The sequence below is a fragment of the Neophocaena asiaeorientalis genome, unplaced genomic scaffold, assembly GCF_003031525.2.
Source record: "Neophocaena asiaeorientalis asiaeorientalis breed wild unplaced genomic scaffold, Neophocaena_asiaeorientalis_V1.1 scaffold362, whole genome shotgun sequence".
NCBI classification, from domain to species: domain Eukaryota; kingdom Metazoa; phylum Chordata; class Mammalia; order Artiodactyla; family Phocoenidae; genus Neophocaena; species Neophocaena asiaeorientalis.
Genome location: NW_020175700.1, coordinates 1,796,240 through 1,809,522, shown reverse-complemented (window position 1 = coordinate 1,809,522; position 13,283 = coordinate 1,796,240). Strand labels below are relative to the sequence as shown.

The following is a 13,283-nucleotide window of genomic DNA, read 5'->3' as shown; positions in this document are numbered from 1 at the left end:
CTTACTTCAGAGGGTTGGGGGAAGACAGAGCGGAGAAGAGGAAAACGGAACCTCGCGATAATGCTCCACCGTTCTCGCGGTATTTACGATAGATCGCACGAGAGGCTTGTTTTCCAAGCGATGTGCCTATTGGCCAACAATGTGGCTTCTCCGCGACTTGGCCCCGCCCTTGGCCCGGTCTTTGCTTCCGGCTCCTGCTTCCGGCTCCGGCTTCCGGATTTGTTGTTGAGATCAGCTTTTTGCTCAGAATTTTGAGGGGGTAGTTTAGCCGGCTGCAGCCTCAGGGACCGTCAGTAACTGATCAGTTCTTTCATTCATGCATTCACTGACGCATTCGTCCTCTCATTCAATGCATACGTTGAGAAATTACAACAGTAATAACACCCAGTCGCTTTACTGTATACCAGGCAGCGTTCTAAGATCTGTGCATTGGTTATCTCAACCCTCACAACAATCCTATGACACAGGTACTATTACTATACTCGTTTGACGGATTAAAAACTTAGGTCAGGTCGGTTTATGTAATATGGCCACGGTTAGTAATCAAGTAGTGAGCTTAAGCCCAGTATAAAAGAAGTCACTGCACGCTGGCAGGTTCGTTCCAAGAGTGAGGCAGTAACCTAGTCTCTGCTCTTGAAATACCGTAGGTCTGCTGTGAGAAACAATCGTTAAAACGACAATAACAGCTGTGAGAAACAATCGTCAAAACAACAATAACAACTTTGTAAGTTAAATATTCTGGCAGTTCCTAGCATGACTGAGTAGACCGTAAATAAATATTTCTTCAAGACGGAATTTCCTATGTCAGCAGAAGAAGTCGTCAAAGGAAGAGACCTTTATGATGGTAAAAAGAAAAAAAAAGCATTGTTAGGGAACGGCAAAAAAAATATTTTTTAAGTACCTTGCTTGTTAACATGACAACTTTTCTTCTGAAATGAAGTTTTTAAAAAATTTCCTCTCATGAAACTACTGTTATTGATTGTTCTTTGGCAAGCTTGATGTTGATTATAATGTAGCAGTTCATTGTCAAGATATCCTGACTTTATAGATACTGTTATTTATTGTTCTTTGGCAAGCTTGATGTTGATTATAATGTAGCAGTTCATTGTCAAGATATCCTGACTTTATAGATTTACGTTGGTTTATTTAATTACTGTTAGAGGTAAATAACCTAGAAAGCAGAGTTATATTAAATAAAAATAAGACCTATCTCGAAACAAAGTATGAGTTATAATGAAATACTTACCAATTATCTATTTAGTAAACCTGGTCTTCAGAAGTTACTGAAGTGTATGGATGGTATATGTCATGTACTTCTAAGACCTTTTACACATGTTTCCAAATACTTAAGAATTTGTAGTACTTAGAACTTTTTTGCTAGACTTAAAATGAGGAAATCTTCAGTTTATGTAAAAACAAAAATATTTCGATTATTAAAGATCAACCCAAATAATATATATTTGCTCCTAATATTGAAGAGTCACACATACAAAAAGGCAACTATAGATAGAACAATTTTTAAAAAGTAATCAATGTTAATCTCTTAGTTTTCATTTCTTAAAAAATGAAATATTTTAATGCATTAATTTGACATCTGATATTTGATCATGAAAAATGAATCATCTTAAAACAACTTCTGCCCTCTGAAACTGACACAAAAGTAGCCATGTGATTCTTCGTATTAGTATATTATCCTATGGCCACTCTTAAAAGTTCTCTAAATTTGTCAAGTGTCAGTTTCACAATTTGCCTCCCTCAGAGCAAGGGGGAGGGACTTCCCTGGCGGTCCAGTGGTTAAGACTTCCCTTTCCAGTGCAGGGGGTGTGGGTTCTATCCCTGGTGGGGGAGCTAAGATACCACAGACCTCCTGGCCAAAAAACCAAAACATAAAACAGAAGCAATATTATAACAAATGCAACAAAGACTTTAAAAAAAGAAAAAAAGTCCACATCAAAAAGGACTTTCAAAAAAGGCGGGGGGGAATCCTCTAATACAAACTAGTGATTGGACAATCTTTGGCAAACTTTAACTCATCAGGCAGCGATACCACTTTAAGAAAATTCCAAGGAAAGGACAGCCCCATTTTAAAATTCCCACCTCTGGCTCCCAAGGATTGGGTTGCAAACTTAGATAAAACACTATTCTCCACTCCCTATTGGTGCATGCTCTATCATTCATTCTCCCTGGAGTTTTGTGAGATACTAAGTTGCTTTATGGGAAAAGGCTGCGCCAATTTAGTCTGGAATTGCCCTACTTTAGACTTTTTCTGGTTATCAATCTGTACAAAGAATCACCAAACTGATACAGCGTGGACCAAACTGATAAATCAGGCTGCCGAGACATTGTGTAATTCGATCGAAAAAGAAACGGACAACCTCTCAAGCACATCGGGTATTTGACAAAGGATTTTACGACACAGTGAGAGATGTAAGAGTTAAACTTTTCTGATTTTTTTTTTTTTTTTGCTAGTTTTAAAGGAGTAAGTGTCAAAGGAAAAGCAGATAAAATGCTGACATAATGTAAGGGTGGCAGGAAGAGAGTTTCAGAGGGTGTTTTTAGAAAGAATATTATTCACAGATCAGTAATGGATTTTTGAATGTTAAAGGGAAAAAGGTAGTAAGATTAATAATAGTAAAATAATAATATTTTATACTCCAAGAAGCTGTGGTTTTTTGTTGCTTTAATATGGATTTAGAGGAACACAGTAATATTATTGTAATTATCAGAGGAAATGAATATTTTTGTATGTATATTGTCTTACCTAGCATAATAGACAATCCAGCTGTTAAAAGATATAAGAGAAAATTATTATCATCTTTGGACCCAAGTTTTTTGTATATTTGTAGAGTCGGAGATCCAGGGACAGATCTGCTAACAACAAAGGAAAACATAATATTGGTGTATGAAACAGAATCAGTAGGTAATGAATGTAAGGATAAATTCTCAAAAATGAAATCCAGCATTTATACTTTCAAAAATGATATTTTCACTAAAACTAAAATATAAAAGTTCAGGAAATACTGATAAATGAGGATAATGTATATTAAAACATATTTGAAATAGCAACATTTAAAAAAAATCCAGCCCAATAAAAAATTCCAAAATATAGCATCTTAAAGGTTCTTCAAACATTAATTCAGCTAGTAAATATAATACCTAGTAGCACATCTATACCTCTACAAGGCCTAACTCAGAGTAGGTATGCAATAAATATTTCTTGAGGGTCCTCTGTTAATCCATATATGGGGATATAAAGTAATAAAATACAGTCTCTCAAGAAGCTCATACTCTAGCTGGGAGAAAGAGACTCAAAAAGTTTCAATGAAGACTTCTGGATAGTTTTTGGTGCATAGATGACTGCTGTACACCCTAGATGCTTCAGGTGCTCAGATCAGTGTGAGCAGAAATATTCAGGGAGAGTTTCACAGTAGGGTTAAGACACATTTTGAGCTTCAGCAATGAGCAAACTTTCAGTAGATAGAAAAGAAAAGAAGTAGCATCCCGGGTAGCGGGAGAGTTGTTAGCAAATATGTGCAACCTAAAGAATAGAGAATAATTAGCTCTGACGCAGCAAAAGCTTCATTTGGGGACCTTGGTATAATAAAAAATTTTTTAAAAAGCATGAAAAGTTACACGAAAAGTCAAAATTGCCAGAATTAAGGAGTTTGGTCTTGCGTTTTAAAGGTAATATTTGAAAAAGATAAAACTGACATTGCAAGAACAGAGACCAGAAGCTAAGGGACTAAATACTATAAATAATGGAGTACAGATTGGTAACAGCCTCATAAGACATTTTCTCCAAATACCTTCACATGGTTGAATAATATAAATCTTGATGCATTTCTTTCTATTCTTCTAAAGCATTGAGCTTATTTTTTGTTAAACACTACAAATATAAATTTTATTAGATGAGGTGTTAGTTGTGGTGTAATAAAACAGTAAAAGTAATTGTTTACATTGCATCAGTTCTTGCTCCTTTTCCCTCAGAATTTAACGGTTTCTTATTTCTATTTAACTGAATTGAAGGAATTTCAACCAAAAAAAAAAAAGTTGTGACTGAAGAACACCATGGGAAGATGGGAGATATTTGTACTCAGACTGTAGGCCCTGATCTGTTTCTCTGAGACAAAACTCAGTTCCATACCTCAGTGAGCTGCTACCATGTACCAGATGATATCCTCAGTGTTGGGCAAAAAAAGGTGAATCAAGAACCATCTCCTCCAAAATAAGCTTCAGGGATACCAATCAGGGTATTTGTCTCCTGCTTCAAAATTTGCTTCAAAGAACCTGAAGTTCATCTATTTTAAATAAGTGAATCAGCTGTATGTATACATATATCCCCTCCGTCTTGCATCTCCCCACCCCCGCATCCCACCCATCTAGGTCATCACAGAGCACCAAGCTGAGCTCCCTGTGCTATACAGAAGGTTCCCACTAGCTATCTGTCTTACTATTCTAAATTCTTGATCAGTGATTCCTAATCAGATAGATGGAGAAGGAGGTTATCTCTAGCTGTGGAAAAGAATCCTGAGACAAAGTACCCTGATGACAAATGTGACATACTGCATTGCTTGCCAAATGTTCCATTTACTCCCCTGGATATCCAGCCCTCTTTGGAATTAGGGAGCAAATGAAATATTAGCAGAAGTGAGGTGGGTCACTTAAGGGCAATGGTAGTGAAAAGCCCATACACAGCTTTTCAATCTCTGTTAGTCTACCATGACTCCTGTTGATGTACAGTTAAACCTTGGTCAGCCTGGATCTCTGAAAGACTGTGGATCAGACATTCCCACTCCCCACCTCCATCTCCACCCCTACTAAATCAAGTGAGCCTGTAGCATGTAGGAGTTAGTATCTTACCTCATTATAGCCTAACTGATGCTGAGTACCTAAGCTCTTATCAGCTTTTCCCCTGAGGATATCAGCATTTCATTTATTTCAATTTTCTTAAGAAAAAATGCCCTAATCAACTGAGTTTCATCTATCAGGTAGATGATACGTTTGGGGGGAAATCACACTATAAAGATGGTTTAATTGTTCATCCAGTAAACATTTATTGAGGCCTATTATGTGTCAGGCAATAATACCATGTGACCCATCTATTCGTAGAGCCAGAATGTTAAGATTGATTTTCAAAATTTTTGGAGCCTCTGCCATATTGTCTTTGGGAATCAGTGCTGCCCTATCTTATGAAAGTCTTGTAGTTATAAGATGTATAAAAGTCAGAATTACATATAAAACTGCATGGTGGTTTCATAGCTATTTTTTAACAGCTTTAGTATGGTATGATTTACATACTATAAAATTCACTCACTTTAAGGATATAACTCAATGATTATTTTTTTAGAAAATTTACAGAGCTGTGTAACTATCACCACATTCCAATTTTAGAAAATGTCCATCACTATAAAAAGATACCTCATGCCCATTTGCAAGCACTTCTCATTCCTACCCCCAGCCCTGGCAATCAATAATAAAATTTCTGTCTCTATAGATTTGCCTTTTCTGGACATTTAATACATTAATGCAAATGGAATCATACAATATGTGGTATTTCACATCTGGCTTCTTTCACTCAGCATAATGTTATTGAGGTTTATCCATGTTGTAGTATGTGTCAGTCCTTCATTCCTTTTGTTTTTTTATTGAAGTATAGTTGATTTAGAATATTATACTAGTTTCAACTATACAACATAGTGATTCAATATTTTTACAGATTATATACTCCATTTAAAGTTATTACAAAATAATGGCTATGTTTCTCTGTGCTGTACAATATAACCTTGTTGCTTATTTGTTTGATACATAGTAGTTTGCATCTCTTAACCCCATACCCCTATCTCACTCCTCCCCTCTTCCCTCTCCCCACTGGTAACCATTAGTTTGTTCTCTATATCTCTGAGTCTGATTCCATTTTGTTATATTCATTCAATTCTTTTATTTTTTTAGATTCCACATGTAAGTTATAACCAGTATTTGTCTTTGTCTGACTTATTTCACTAGGCATAATACCCTCTAGGTCCATCCATGTTATTGCAAACGGCAGAATTTTATTATTTTTTATGGCTGAGTAATAATCCATTGTATATGTGTGTGTGTGTGTGTAGGTATATATATATATATGTATACCTCACATATTCTTTATACATTCATCTGTTGATGGTTGCTTCCAAATCTTGGCTGTTGTAAATAATGCTGCTATGAACATTGGGTGAATGTATATTTTGTTTTATTTTCTTCAGATATATGAGTGGAATTATTGCTGGATCATATGGTAGTTCTATTTTTAGTTTTTTGAGGAACCTCCATACTGCTTTTCATAGTGGCTGCACAAATTTATTCTCGCCAATAATGTATAAGGATTCCCTTTTCTCTGCATCCCTGCCAACATTTGTTATTTGTGGTCTTTCTGATGATAGCCATTCTGACAGGTGTGAGGTGATATTTCATGTGTATTTGATATGCATTTTTCTGATGATTAGTAATGTGCATCTTTTCATGTGCCTATTGGCCATCTGTATGTCTTCTTTGGAAAAATGTCTATTCAGGTCTTCTGCCCATTTTTTAGTTGGGTTGTTTGTTTTTGTTATTGAGTTATGTGAGCTGGTTATATATTTTGGATAGTAACCCCTTATTGATCATAGCATGTGCAAATATTTTCTCCCATTCAATAGGTTGTCTTTCATTTTGTCAACGGTTGGCTTTGCTGTGCAAAAGCTTTTAAGTTTAATTAGGTCCCATTTGTTTATTTTTGCTTTTACTTCTTTTGCTTGAGGAGACAGATCCAAAAATAATATTGCTACAATTTATGTCAAAGAATGTTCTGCCTATGTTCTCTTTTAGGAGTTTTATGATTTCAGGTCTTACATTTAGGTCTTTAATCCACTTTATTTTTGTGTATGGTGTGAGGAAATGTTCTTGTCTCATTTTATTACATGTAGCTGTACAGTTTTGCCAGCACCACTTACTGAAAAGACTGTCTTTTCTCCATTGTATATTCTTGCCCCCTTTGTCTTAGATTAATTGACCATAGGTGTGTGGGTTTATTTCTGGGCTCTCTATTCTGTTCCGTTAATCTATGTGTCTGTGCCAGTATCATGCTGTTTTTATTCCTGTAGCTTTGTAGTAGTCTGAAGTCAGGAAGTGTGATAACTCCAGTTTGTTCTTGTTTCTCAAGATTACTTTGGCAATTTAGGGTCTTTTGTTGTTCCACATAATTTTTAGGATTATTTGTTCTAGTTCTATAAAAATTTCATGGGTATTTTGATAGAAATTACATTGACTGTGGAGATTGCTTTGGGTAGTATGGACATTTTAACAATACCAATTCTTTGAATCCAGGAAAACAGGATATCTTTCCATTTCCTTCATCAAGGTTTTATAATTTTCAGAATTTAAGTCTTTTACCTTTTTGGTTATGTTTATTCCTATGTATTTTATTCTTTTTGATGCAATTTTAAATGGGATTGTTTTCTTGCTTTCTCTTTCTGATTATTAGTATATAGAAAAGCAACAGATTTCTGTATATTAATCTTATGTCATGCAACTTTGCTGAATTCACTTATTAGTTCTAATAGTTTTTTCGGTGGAGACTGTAGGGTTTTCTATGTATAGTATCATGTCATCTGAAAATAGTGACAGTTTTGCTTCTTCCCTTCCAGTTTAGATGCCTTTTATTTCTTGTTCCTCTCTGATTGCTTTGCCTAGGGCTTCTGATACTATGTTAAGTGGAAGTGGTGAGAGTGGACATCTTTGTCTTGTTGCTGATTTTAGAGGAAATACTTTCAGCTTTTCACCAATGAGTATGATGTTAGCTGTGGGTTTGTCATAAATGGCCTTTATTATGTTGAGATATGATACCTCTATAACAACCTTGATGAGAGTTTTTATCATGAATGGATGTTGAATTTTGTCAAATGCTTTTTCTGTGTGTATTGAGATTATCATGTGATTTTTATTCTTTCTTTTATTAATGTGGTATATCAGATTGATTGATTTATAAATATTGAACCATCCTTACATCCCTGGAACAAATCCCACTTGGTCATGGTGTATGATCCTTTTTATATATTGTTGAATTTGGTTTCCTAATATTTTGTTGAGGATTTTTGCATGTATATTCATCAGATATAATAGCCTGTAATTTTCCTTTTTTGTACTATCCTTGTCTGGTTTTGGTATCAGGGTAGTAGGAGACTCAAGGAATGAATTTGGGAGTGTTCTGTCCTCTTCAATTTTTGGAATAGTTTAAGAAGGATGGGTATTAGCTTTTCTTTATATGTTTGGCAGAATACCCCTGTGAAGCCATTCAGTCCTGGACTTTGGTTTGTTGGGAGGTTTTTTTAATTATTATTACAAATTCAATATCTCTACTAGTGATCAGTCTGTGTAGATTGTCTATTTCTTCCTGTTTCAGTTTTAGCAGGAGGTGTGTTTCTAGAAATTAGTACATTTCTTCTAGATTGTCCAATTTTTTGGCATATAACTGTTCATACTAGTGTCATAATTTTTTTTGTATCTCTGTGATAGCAGTTGTTCTTTTCTTTCATTTCTTGCTTTGTTTATTGGGGGCCTTTCTCTTTTCTTCTTGATGACCATGGCTAAAGGTTTATCAATTTTATTTATCTTTTTTAAAAAAACAGTTCTTGGTTTCATTGATCTTTTCTGTTTTTGTCTCTATTTTATTTTCTCTCTGATCTTTATTATTTTCATGTTCCTGCTGACTTCGGGCTTCATTTTTTTTTTTCTAATTCCTTTAGATGGGAAATTAGATTTTTTGAGATTTTTCTTGTTTCTTGAGGTAGGCTTGTATCACTATAAACTTCCCTCTTAGAACTGCTTTTGTTGCATCCCATAGATTTTGGAAAGTTTTGTTTCCATTTTCATTTGTCTCAAGGTATTTTCTGATTTCCTTTTTGACTTCTTCATTGACCCACTGGATTTTTAGTAGTACATTGTTTAGTCTCCATATGCTTGTGCTTTTCCCATTGTTCTTCCTGTAGTTGATTTATAGTTTCATACCATTGTGATCGGGAAAATGCTTGAGATAATTTCTGTCCTCTTAAATTTGTCGAAACTTGTTTTGTGGCCTAGCATATGGTCTATCCTGGAGAACATTTCCTGCACACTTGAAAAGAATGTGTATTCTGCTGTTTTGGGATGGAATGTCCTGTAGATATCTCTAAAGACCAACTTGTCTGTGGTGTCATTTAAGACCACTGCTGCCTTATTGATTTTCTGTCTGATCTGTCCATTGATGTAAATGGGGTGTTAAAATCCCCTCTTATTATTGTATTATTGTCAATTTCTCCCTTTATGTCTGTTAATATTTGCTTTGTATATTTAGGTGCTCCTATATTGGGTGCATATGTGTTAACAAGTGTAATATCCTCTTCTTGTATTTTTCCCTTTATCATTATATAATGCCCTTCTTTGTCTTTTGTCATAGACTTTGTTTTTAAATCTATTTTGTCTGATACGAGTTTTTCTGTCTCCCCTTTCTTGTTTCCATTTGCATGAAATATCTTTTTCCATTTGCTCTCTTTAAGTCTATGTGTGTCTTTAGCTCTGAAGTGAGTCTCTTATAAGCAGCATATAGATGGATCTTGCTTTATTATCATCGGCCGCTCTATGTCTTTTGATTGGAGCATTTAGTCCATTGACATTTAAAGTAATCATTGATAGGTATGTACTTACTTCCACTTTATTAATTGTTTTCCAGTTGTGTTTGTAGTTCTCTGTTTATTTCTTCTTTTTTTGTTTCTTCCCTTGTGGTTTGATGATATTCTTTATTGGTAGGCTTGTATTCCTTTCTCTAGTTTTTGTGTATCTACTATAGGTTTTTGATTTGTGGTTACCTATATATGTTGACCTATAACTATATCTACTTGTTTTAAAGAGGTAGTCCTTTAAGTTCAAATGCATTCTACAAGATCTACAGTTTTTTCTCTCCCTCCACCCCAACATTTTGGGTTTTGATGTCATATTTTACATCTTCATTTTTATCCCTTTACTGATTATTGTCATTATAGTTGATTTTACAATTTCTTTGTCTCTTGATCTTCATACTACCTTATTTAAGTGGTTGATCCTCAGTCTTTACTATACATTTGCCTTTACTAGTGGTATTTTTCCTTTCCTACAGATTCTTACTTCTTGTTATAACCTTTTCTTTTCCATTTAGAGAATACCTTTTAACATTTCTTTTAGGGTAGGTTTAGTATTGATAAACTCTTTCAGTTTTTGCTTGTCTGAGAAGTTCTTTATCTCTCCTTCAATTCTAAATGATAATCTTGCTGGGTAGAGTATCCTAGGGTGCAGATTTTTCCCTTTCAGCACTTTGAGTATGTCACACCACTCATACATCACACCACTCCCTTCTGGCATGCAAAGTTTCTTCAGAAAAATGAACTGATTAGTTTTATGGGGGTTCCATTGTATATGACTCTTTGTTTTTCTCCTGCTGCTTTAGAATTCTCTCTTTAAGTTTTGCCATTTTAATTATGATATGTCTTGGTATAGGTCTGTTTGGGTTCATCTTGTTCGGGACCCTCTGTGCTTCCTGTACTTGAATATCTGTTAACTTCTTCAGGTTTGGAAAGTTTTCAGCTATAATTTCATGAAATAAATTTTCAACCCCCTTCACTCTCTCTTCTCCTTCTGGGAACCCTGTAATGCAAACATTGGTAACATTAATGTTATCCCAAAGGTCCCTTAAACTGTTCTCATTTTATGAATTTTTCTTTTAGCTGTTTGATTGGGTGATTTACATTATTCTATTCTACTTACATTATTCAATCTTAAATTGTTCTATCTCCCACTTATGCATTCTTCTGTATCACCTAGTCTCCTATTAATTCCTTCTAGTGTTTGTTTCATTTCAGTTATTGTACTCTTCAATTCTGACAGGTTCTTTTTTATATTTTTCTAGTTCTGTGTTAAAATTCTCACTGTGTTCATCTATTCTTTATTCAGTTAGCATTCTTATTACCAATGCTTTGAATTCTTTATCTGGTGAATTGTTTATATCTATTTCTTTCTTTTTTCTTTTTTGACTGTGCTGGGTCTTCATTGCTGCATGCAGGCTTTCTCTAGTTGTGGTGAGTGGGGGCTACTCTTAGTTGCAGTGCACAGGCTTATCATTGATGTGGCTTCTCTTGTTGCAGAGCACAGGCTCTAGGCGTGCAGGCTTCAATAGTTGCAGCATGCAGGCTCAGTAGTTGCAGCCTGCGGGCCCTAGAGCACATGGGCTTCAGTAGTTGCAGCACATGGGCTCAGTAGTTGCAGTGTGCAGGCTCTAGGGTACGCAAGCTTCAGTAGTTGTGATGCACAGGCTCAGTAGTTGTGGCTCGCGGGCTCCAGGCTCAGTAGTTGTGACGCACAGGCTTAGTTGCTCCACAGCATGTGGGATCTTCCTGGACCAGAGATCGAACCCACGTCCCCTGCATTTGCAGGCAGATTGTTAACCACTGCACACCAGATAAGTCCCCCATATCTGTTTCTTTAGTTGTTTTTTCAAGAGTTTTCTCTTGCTCTTTCAATTATGACAAATTCCTGTGTCCTCTCATTTTGCTTAACTTTCTCTATTTCTATGAAATTAGGTGAAATAGTAACCTATTGCAGTCTTGAAGGGGTGTCCTTATGTGGAAGCATCCCTATACAGTCTGCATGTCCCCAGTAGCCTTGGTGGGAGAGCGGGATTTGGCGTGAACACAAGTCATGTCTTCCCTCAAGGTGAACTGGCAGCTATCACCTTGGTAAAAGGTGAGGCTGGAGATGGAGGGGCTAGAGCCAGAGCCAGGTGTGAGCCAAGGCTTCCCCTATGCTCAGTGGCTTTTACCACCATATTGGGGTTGGGGGTGGATGTCAATTACTGAAGCAGAAACCCTGAGGCTTGGGCCCAAGCTGCCTCAGTTCCCTTCAAGTGTGTGCTCTCCTCCCTCCCAGCACTGGCACCACTGCCCCAGAGGGGAGCTGTACTTGAGCAAGAGGGGCTGGTGTGGTCACTCGACATGTGTCAGGGTGCAGGCTATGAGTCCAGCTGGGGTCAGAGATCTGGACTGCTTTTGATGTGTTGCCTTTGTAAGCAGCCGGAACGGCTGCCCCTGCCCTGTTCAGATGCCACCTCAGGCCTAAGACTCCTTTGTCTCTCACAGTTGGGCTCTCCCCATAACCTCAGCCACCCCTGCCCTAGTATGGAGATAGATGCACCACAGAGCAGTCAGGGCCTGTGTGGGGTCTCAGCATGTGTCGGAGTGTGAACTGTGGTGGTCCAGCCACAGTCAGAGACACGGCTTTTCTGATGAGCTATGTTTAGCACCAGCAGTGGCTGCCCCTGCCCTCTAGATGCTGCTTCAGGTCTGAGCCAAGTCTGTGTCTCACAGCTAAGCTCCCAAGCAGGACTTCAATATTCACTCAGCTCAGGCTGTGGCGCACACCATAGTAATCATGGGAAACCAACCAGTCACTTGCACAGCCCTCAGTCTGCTCCCTCTGCCCTGCCTTGGGAGCAATCAAGTGGGCACATGATACTTGTGAGTGGAATTCAGGCTTCCCACAGCCTTCCCGTTAGTCCCACTGGCATTCCAACCAGTCATGGGGACTTGTCTTCCCTGTGTCAGACCCCAAGGCTGGGGCACCCAATATGTTGCTCAAACCACTCACTCCCCAGGGAGGATCTCTACTGTGTAATCTCCCTTTTCCTCTGAACCTCCTCCCAGGGGCATAGGTACTGACCTGATCTCATCTCTTCTCTTCTTGCCTGATTCCGTGTGGATCTTTCTTACAGCCATGGTTGTACAGGAGTCTTTTTGCCAGTCTGCAGTTAGTTTTCAGTGAGAGTTGTCCACGTTTAGATGTATTTTTGATGTATTTGTGGGGGGAGGTGAGTTCTGTGTCCTCCTACTCCACCATCTTGATCAGTTCCCTCCTCATTCCTTTTTATTGCAAAATAATATTCCATTATATGGATACTACCACATTTGATTTATCCACTCACCAGTTGATGAGCATTTGGATTGCTTTCAGTTTTTAGCTATTGTAAATAATAGTGCTATGAAGATATTCACAAGGTTTTGTGTGAATGTGCTTTTTAGTTCTCTTGGGTATATACCTAGGAGTGGAATTGCTGAGTCATAGTAACTCTGTGTTTAACTTTCTGAAGAATTATGCAACTGCTTTCTAAAGTGAATGCATAATTTTACATTCCACCAGTGTTGAATGAGGGTTCCAACTTCTCCAGATCTTCACCAACACCTCTAAATGTCTGTCTTTTTGTTTATAGT

The 13,283-nt window shown here is 37.1% G+C and overlaps 1 protein-coding gene across 3 annotated transcripts in view; it reads left to right on the top strand.

The window, feature by feature from the left end:
* Positions 1 to 2,179: 2,179 nt before the first annotated feature.
* Positions 2,180 to 13,283, top strand: part of TTC23 (tetratricopeptide repeat domain 23) — a 110,926-nt gene continuing 99,822 nt past the window's right edge. The window contains exons 1-3 of one of the 3 annotated variants that reach the window (XM_024732069.1): positions 2,256 to 2,427; positions 2,847 to 2,920; positions 4,027 to 4,199. The gene's annotated coding sequence lies outside the window, so the exon portion shown is untranslated. Of the gene's footprint in view, positions 2,428 to 2,846; positions 2,921 to 4,026; positions 4,200 to 13,283 lie in introns of all 3 variants that reach the window. The other 2 variants (XM_024732068.1, XM_024732067.1) reach the window with 2 other exon arrangements.